Consider the following 7,994-nt stretch of genomic DNA (forward strand, 5'->3'; position numbering starts at 1 on the left):
TATTGTTGATCTTTGTATTAAGAGTTTGCTTAAGCATGATTTTAAGTGGACCTAAACCCATCTTACAGATGAACTGTGCCAATAATGTTAAAACAAAACTCCCTCATTTGCCTGCCCTCGTCCCCTAAGAGCTGAAAGATTTTTTGCCTTTGGAGTTCATTCTTTACAATAGTTAGAACTGTTACTGTTCGTATAGAATTTACAACATTCCAGCCCATACTCAACTGCTGGGAAAAATCTGTTATTTGTGAAATGTGTGTATATTTAAAGTATTGCTGGGAGTTTCAGGAGCAGAAACCATAATCTCTTATACCTAAGAGAAAAGGCTTCTTTTTCTAGGTGTTGGTAGCACTCATTGAAGTGGGGCTGAGTCATTAGCCCAGTACTGTGCAGACTACTGAATTATCTGTAGTGTTGATAATGGTAACATCAGGTTGGGGGTCAGTGGTCCTATTGCTGTTTCAAGAGCTTGATGTTTTTGTCCATCTACTCTGGAGTAGTAGGGTTCTTTCTTCCCTGGCATGAGTAAAGTATAATGCTTGGTTTCATCAGTGATTATTCTCAGAAATGTTACATGGGTTCATTGTTTGGCATTATCTTGTGTTGATTCTAGTAGCTTAGTGGATTCAAACTGGATGATGGAATTAAATATGAATTGTTTCTGATGCTAACAGATAGTTATACTTCTGTGCTGTTGGGCACTGGTTGGGATGGCAGGTGGGAAAACTAATGATGTGGCTATCTGAAAATTCCCATCACATTTTTAAAACCAAACTGATGGCACCTTCAAATGAAATCTGGCACGTCTTCCTACTCCATCCAGAAACACTTAAGCTCTGGGCTCCAGTGTTGTCCTTCCTTCCACTGCAGCCAGATTTCTTGGGGGCACCTTTTCAGAATTAGTGAGCTGCTGTAGAATCTTTATAGATGAAACGGAGTTGCTTGTCAACATGTGCTTTTTAGATTACTAGCATGTCAGAACTCACAAACAAATTTTAGATTCCGACGTTACCGGTAAAACAAGAAAATCAAGTAGTTACTAAATCAGAAATACCTCATGGTTTAAAAAGTGAAAACTGGATAATATTGCTTGCTATAATTAACTCATACTTGTCTTTGGTAAGTAGATAAAGTAAAATGGAAAATAGGAAGTCAGGGTCAGTTCCAAAATCTCATTTTAACCAACAGTAGCAAAAAAAGAATTGAGTCTGGCTTTTTTCCTTTAACATCAGCATAATAATGGAGAATTGTGAGAATTTGAAGAGAGATTCATTAGTTTGTTCTAGGTGAGTCAGTATCCATTTATACAAGTGCCAGGGATTCTTAACATGTCTCAAAGCTTATATTCTAAAATGAAGCTGTTGGGGGTTTTTGTTTGTTTTCGGCGTGTGTGGGGGCATGCAGAAAACATGGCTGACTTCTGAGCTTGTGAATATGTGTTGTATGTTAATCACAGTAACAGTTACCTGTTGCTGCCAATGGTATTGGATGTGATTCTGTTGTGCTTTCTGGGTGTATTTCATTTTAGGAACTTTCAGACATACTTCAGTTGTTCATGTTATTTCCTAGTAGTTGGGTATGAGTGCATACGTATGTTATTGGTCTTTAACAGCTTTTGCCGTACTTACAGTGCAGAATACTGATTTTCTTCAAACCCAAAGTTATTTCTCCAGAAGTGTTTTGTGAGAGATTGCGTGTTTTTCATATGAAACTATGTTGAACTCCAATAAAGTTCTAGGTTCACTGGGAAAAATGGATTCCAATGTAATTATTTACTTTTGAATGAGGCTATGGAAATGCTTGAAATGAGTATTTGATGTGGGATCCTGAGTTTAAAAACTGTCTTGAAAGAAAGGTAAAATATGGTCCATTCATTGCATTTGGAGACGGAAGAGAGTTCACTAACTTTTCTGAATCCTGTGGTTAAGGTTATCTGACTGCCGCTTAATTATTTTTGAATTCATTAACTTTGCGAAATGAGGGCATTTGGGCAAGCAGTTGAGAATTTGGCTTCTTAAGGTAAAAAGTTTGGGATGGGAGAAGTTCCCAACTGGCCCTTTAGAAGTGAATGAGATATTGTGTTTAAAGGAGGCTTTTAGATTGTCTTTAAACTTTGAGTAGTAATAGTTGGAACAAGTCTTTTCTGTTTCCATGCCTTGTAAATCTGAAGTTTGTGAAGCAGCTTTCCATCCCCATGGCTTCAGGCCAGTAGCTAAAGTAGGAAATGTAAAATAGAGGCCATCGGTATGGAAGACGCAGCATTTGCCAACCTTTGCCCTTCCCCCACCACCTGCCTATCTAGGTGTGAGCAATGTGTAGTATGCTCTGTGTTGATAGCATAGGGCCTGGGTACTGTGCAGGGGGATAAAGATGGGGAGTGGTGATGGTGGGTGTAGCCTTGGCTTTATTAGGTGGGAAGAAGCTTAGAGTGGAATATCTGTTAGATATTAATGGTATTTTGGGTAGTGTTGTAGGAAATGACTAATAGTTTGCTAAATGATTTTAGCAGCAGTAGATATTATTTAAAATGATATTTATTCTGTATATTCAAGAAAGATTCTAAATATTTTTCAGACTGGGAGAGAAGTGACTCAAGTATATGTCTAGGTATACAGATTGTAATATCATCAAGCTAGACCACCCATTGTCAAAGTTTGTATTGTATCTTTATCTGTCATTTATGGCTGTAAGGTTTAGTTAAGAAAGAAACGGCAAGGGATATTGGCAACTTAAGTTTTAAATTTCTTTTTGGTAGGTACTCGTTTTTAATTTGTTGCCTTATATTTTTAGATCCACTCAGTTATCTCCCTGCCAACTTTACCTTTCTGTACTGTTCTTGAGAATTTTTCTGAAATGTATAGTAAATATTTTTATTTACATCTCCCTTCTGCCCTCCTCATTAGATTGGGTAGAGGTGCGTGCATCTCTACCAGTCTCAGGTTAATTCCTCTCTGAGCCTTTGAAGTTAACTTTGTTTCTGTGGATTTAAGGAACCGAAGAACTCAGTTCATTAGCATTCCTGAGACACACCTAGATAAGCTTCAACAAAAGGTGTTAAAGCAGTCAGCATAATTGAGGACTTTAATTCGCTTGTCTTTGTTGTTGACATTGCTGAGAACAAGTTTAATAGATCCCTGGGTATTATGACATTTTCCTGTATTTTAAGAACAAAAACACATCCGCCAACCCTTGGTCCAATATTCTTTGTATTTTTCTCAGCACAGCCTAGGAAAGATAGAGGGCAGGAACCTTGGAGGAGATATCCTTGGCTATTTGGAGTTTACCAAAAAAAAGTTGTTAGTTGAAGGCTATTCCTACACTAGAATACACTAGAAGTGTACTCATTGCCCCTTAGTAAAAGTCCAGATTTTAACCTTGCTACCAGATACGAATGCCTAGATTTATAAAGTTTTGTAGGCAGAATACGGGTTGGGCAGAAGACTGATCTAGATTTCAAGATAAGTGGATTAGGGAATCTCATTGGCTGAGACCCCCTTGCTTTACCCAGCTCCTATAAGGTAGCCCCTTTATTTCTTTGTAGTCAGCTATCTGAGCTCTTGCTTGGCAGCAGAAGGGGAAGTGGGAGGAAGGGAACTAATTTTGAGAGTTTGGTAGACACTATGTTTTTGTATTCATTAAATCTCATTGGGAGATTGGGATTGACATATATACACTAACATGTATAAAATGGATAACTAATAAGAACTGTATAAAAAAATAAATAAAATTCTAAAAATAAAAAAAGAATAAATCTGAATTTAATGGGAATAGTACAGATTTGTGGGAAAACCTTCTCATCTCCCCCCTTTTTTTTAAAATATCTTTTAAAAAAATATTTTATTTATTTATTTTTGGCTGCGTTGGGTCTTCATTGCTGCACACGGGCTTCTCTAGTTGCGGCCAGCGGGGGCTACTGTTTGTTGTGGTGTGTGGGCTTCTCATTGCAGTGGCTTCTCTTGTTGCGGAGCATGGGCTCTAGGCGTGCGGGCTTCAGTAGTTGTGGCACATGGGCTCAGTAGTTGTGGTCACGGGCTCTGGAGCTCAGGCTCAGTAGTTGTGGCACGGGGGCTCAGTAGTTGTGGCGCACGGGCTTAGTTGCTCCACGGCATGTGGGAACTTCCTGGACCTGGGCTTGAACCCGTGTCCCCTGCATTGGCAGGAGGATTCTTAACCACTGTGCCACCAGGGAAGTCCCTCTCATCTCCCCTTTTTGGTAGCATACTGCCTTAGTCCAGATTCCAGAAACCCCAGTCAGGTGGTAATTGGTAAGCTTCTAATAAGATGTCACAGCCGGGACGTGCCTGGTAGTCCAGTGGTTAAGACTCTGTGCTTCCACTGCAGGGGGTGTGAGTTCGATCCCTGGTTGGGGAACTAAGATCCCATATGCCCTTCAGCGCAGCCAAAAAAAAAAAAAAAAAGATGTCACAGGCTGTCCTTAATTATATGCTGTTAGAGGTAGCCTTAGACCCCTTATATCTTCAAGAGATGCTATGGTATTAAGGCTGGAACCAGATTGCTATTGAAGTAGGAGAATAAGTGATGAAGAGGGAGGCTCTGGGGAGATACAATGCTCTTGAGCAGCTGTGGAAAAATAGAAAGTTGGAGTAGAAATCAGAGCAATCTGGATTAAGTCCCTGTTCTTACTATGAAACTTGTCCTGGCCGCTATACCTTGTTTTCTTTTTCTTTTTTTTAAAAATCTTTATTGGAGTATAATTGCTTTACAGTATTGTGTTAGTTTCTGCTGTACAACCCTCTAGATCGTCACAAAGCATCAAGCTGATCTCCCTGTGCTATGCAGCAGCTCCCCACTAGCCATCCATTTTACATCTGGTAGTGTATATATGTCAATGCTACTCTCTCACTTCATCCCAGCTTCCCTGCCCCCCCCTCCCCCGGCCGTGTCCTCAAGTCCATTCTCTGCTTCTTTATTCCTGCCCTGCCACTAGGTTCATCAGTACCGTTTTTTAAGATTGTATATGTGTGCGCTAGCGTACGTATACCTTGTTTTCTCATCTGTAAACAAGGATGATATTTCTATGCTTCACAAGCTATTGAGATTTAAATGAGTATATGAAGGTGTCTCTCTACCCACATTTTAAAATTTAAACTTTGATTAGACAGCTTCTGCTCTGAGATGGATCTTTATCTTGAATGTTAGATTTGAAGTAGTGAGTTGGTGGCTCTTTCCTTCCCTCACTGGTATTCTCTGTTAACATTTTAAATCTTCCTGACATTTACACAGTGAACAGTAACACATAACTAGAGTTGGTAGATAGAGTCTTTACCTAACTGAACTGCATAGCCTATGTGGCTCTCTTCTGACTATTAAGCAATCACCGTAAAATAAAAGATGGTGTATCTATATCTAGGTTTGGGCTAAGTAGGAGCCAAATGTTTACCTGGTTCTTACTTTTCTAAGAATAAGTCTAAGGCAAGGTGGTTACTGCTGAAAGAACTTCTTCCAGCAATAAAGGTGGGCTTAGAAATGAAGGAAGTGTATTGATGTGGGTAATTTCTCAACCTTTTAATAGAATTATGGGTTTTCTATTAAAGTCACCCAGAGCTTATATGTCATTTATACCTCAATTAAAAAAGAAAGATAACCAAGGGTTTATCTTTTAGATACATTTAATCAGTGAAATGCCTAGTTCATTATTTGTGGTTTGTTTTTTTTTTTTAAACCACAGAACTCAGTATGTCTTCCGCCATCATGGTTCTTCAAAGGGTACTCTTTTACTACCTGCCACCCCAATATATATATATATAATATATATTATATATATAATATATATATATATATATTTTTGGCTGCATCACGTCTTCGTTGCTGCGCGCAGACTTTCTCTAGTTGCGGCGAGTGGGGACGACTCTTCCTTGCAGTGCGTGGGCTTCTCATCGCGGTGGCTTCTCTTGTCACGGAGCACAGGCTCTAGGCGCGTGAGCTTCAGTAGTTGTGGCACACGGGCTCAGTAGTTGTGGCACACGGGCTCAGTAGTTGTGGCTTGTGGGCTCTAGAGCACAGGTTCAGTAGTTGTGGCACACGGGCTTAGTTGCTCTGTGGCATGTGGGGGGATCTTCCCGGACCAGGGCTCGAACCCGTGTCCCCTGCATCGGCAGGCAGATTCTTAACCACTGTGCCACCAGAGAAGTCCCCACCTCAATATTTTTAAACTGAGAAGACTCAAAGCACCTGAGAGTTACTTTTATTTTTCATTTATTCAGATGGTTGCTCAAAGTGACCAGCTCAACTTGCTGTGAAATAATAATTCTTGGGAATAAGTGCCTTAGATAATAAAACTTAGGTATGAGAACTTAAGTAGCAAACTCCATGTTAACAATTGTGCATGAGTATAGGCATTTGGGGGATTCCATGGAAAAAAATTTTAGTAATGGCTCATAAGTCTAGGTAATGCTGATTATTGAATTGCCTTGAATTTTTAATTTGGAAGTACTATTTAAGATAAACCGAAGTTAGTTATGGATATGTTTACTATTGTACATTAAACTAAACCAAATGGATCTTAGTAGAGATCTTATACCATGGATCAAAAGGATTATCCGAGTAGCATCACAACAGGAACAGACTTCAAAATTAATATTCAATTAAAGGTAGTCCAGAGAAAATAATTTTGTAGGATCAAAATTACAGCACAGGGTCTAATTTTAAAGAGTCTCAGAGATAAAGTCTTGAAAAGATAAACATCTTTAAGAACAAATGGTTCTTAAAGGACTTAGGAAAAAAAGTGAGAAAGTGAATATTAATACTGCATGTCTCTATTGCCCTCCGTATGTTAGAGTGTCAGAAATAGGATTGGGTTTAAAAGTCTTCAGAGCTTGGACCTCTTTCTCTTACATCATTTTTCTCTGATTAAGAATGTGAATAGCCTTGGGTGGGGAGGGGATCCATGTGTCTCCACCCACCCACCGCCAAATCAGGCAACCATAATGTAGTGGAAAGGATATTTCAATTTGAGCTCTTGCACTTCTGCTCAATGGCGATGTCTTTGAACAAGTTAATCTCTGAGTCTTAGTCCTTTGCATCTAAACTAGGTCTAATACTGAGGATTAAATAGCATGTGAGGATCACTTTATTTATTTAAATTTATTTATTTATTCATTTATTTTTTGCTGCGTTGGGTCTTTGTTGCTGTGCGTGGGCTTTCTCTAATTGCAGTGAGTGGGGGCTACTCTTTGTTGCGGTGCGTGGGCTTCTCATGGCGGTGGCTTCTTTTGTTGTGGAGCACGGGATGTTAGGCTTATGGGCTTCAGTAGTTGTGGCTCACGGGCTTTAAAGTGCAGGTCAGTAGCTGTGGCACACGGGCTTAGTTGCTCTGTGGCATGTGGAATCTTCCCGGACCAGGGCTCAAACCCGTGTCCCCTGCCTTGGCTGGCAGATTTTTAACCACTGCGCCACCAGGGAAGTCCTGAGGATTACTTTAGTAAAGGTAAAAACTTAGAAAAAAATTTTGAGTTCCTTGCCAGTCCTTAAATTAAAAAAAAAAAAAAAATCACCCAATCACCTTTTCAGAGATTGCTTCGTTAGTCTTCTGTACAAAGGGAACTTCAATTTCTTTAAATTTGGGTATTGTGAGATTTTACTCCAGGGGAGAAGGGTCACTAGGGAGCTTTGAATATGATACTGTTGCTGTGAATCTGAGATGGGCGGGCTCAGGAGGGTGCTGACTCGCCTTTACTTTGTGACTGTGTACAAACCACTTCGTTTCTCATACCACTTTGCCCTTGGGTTGGTGCAGTATTTAAGAGATCTTCTTAGGAAGGTAAAACGTTCATGTTTAATTGCAAATGGAAACTTTAAGTTGCCATGTTCATTTATTTAAACATTCACAGAGTAAATACCTGTAGTGACTAGATACAGATGAACAAGACAAACCCATAGGGCTCTCAGAAGGAACACTTTGAGGTTAGTAAGTTGCAGGCCTGTATTTTTACTTCCTCTGTTGAGATTCCATGTGTTTTCATCAGTGCAAAGGC

The sequence above is a fragment of the Globicephala melas genome, chromosome 15, assembly GCF_963455315.2.
Source record: "Globicephala melas chromosome 15, mGloMel1.2, whole genome shotgun sequence".
NCBI lineage: Eukaryota > Metazoa > Chordata > Mammalia > Artiodactyla > Delphinidae > Globicephala > Globicephala melas.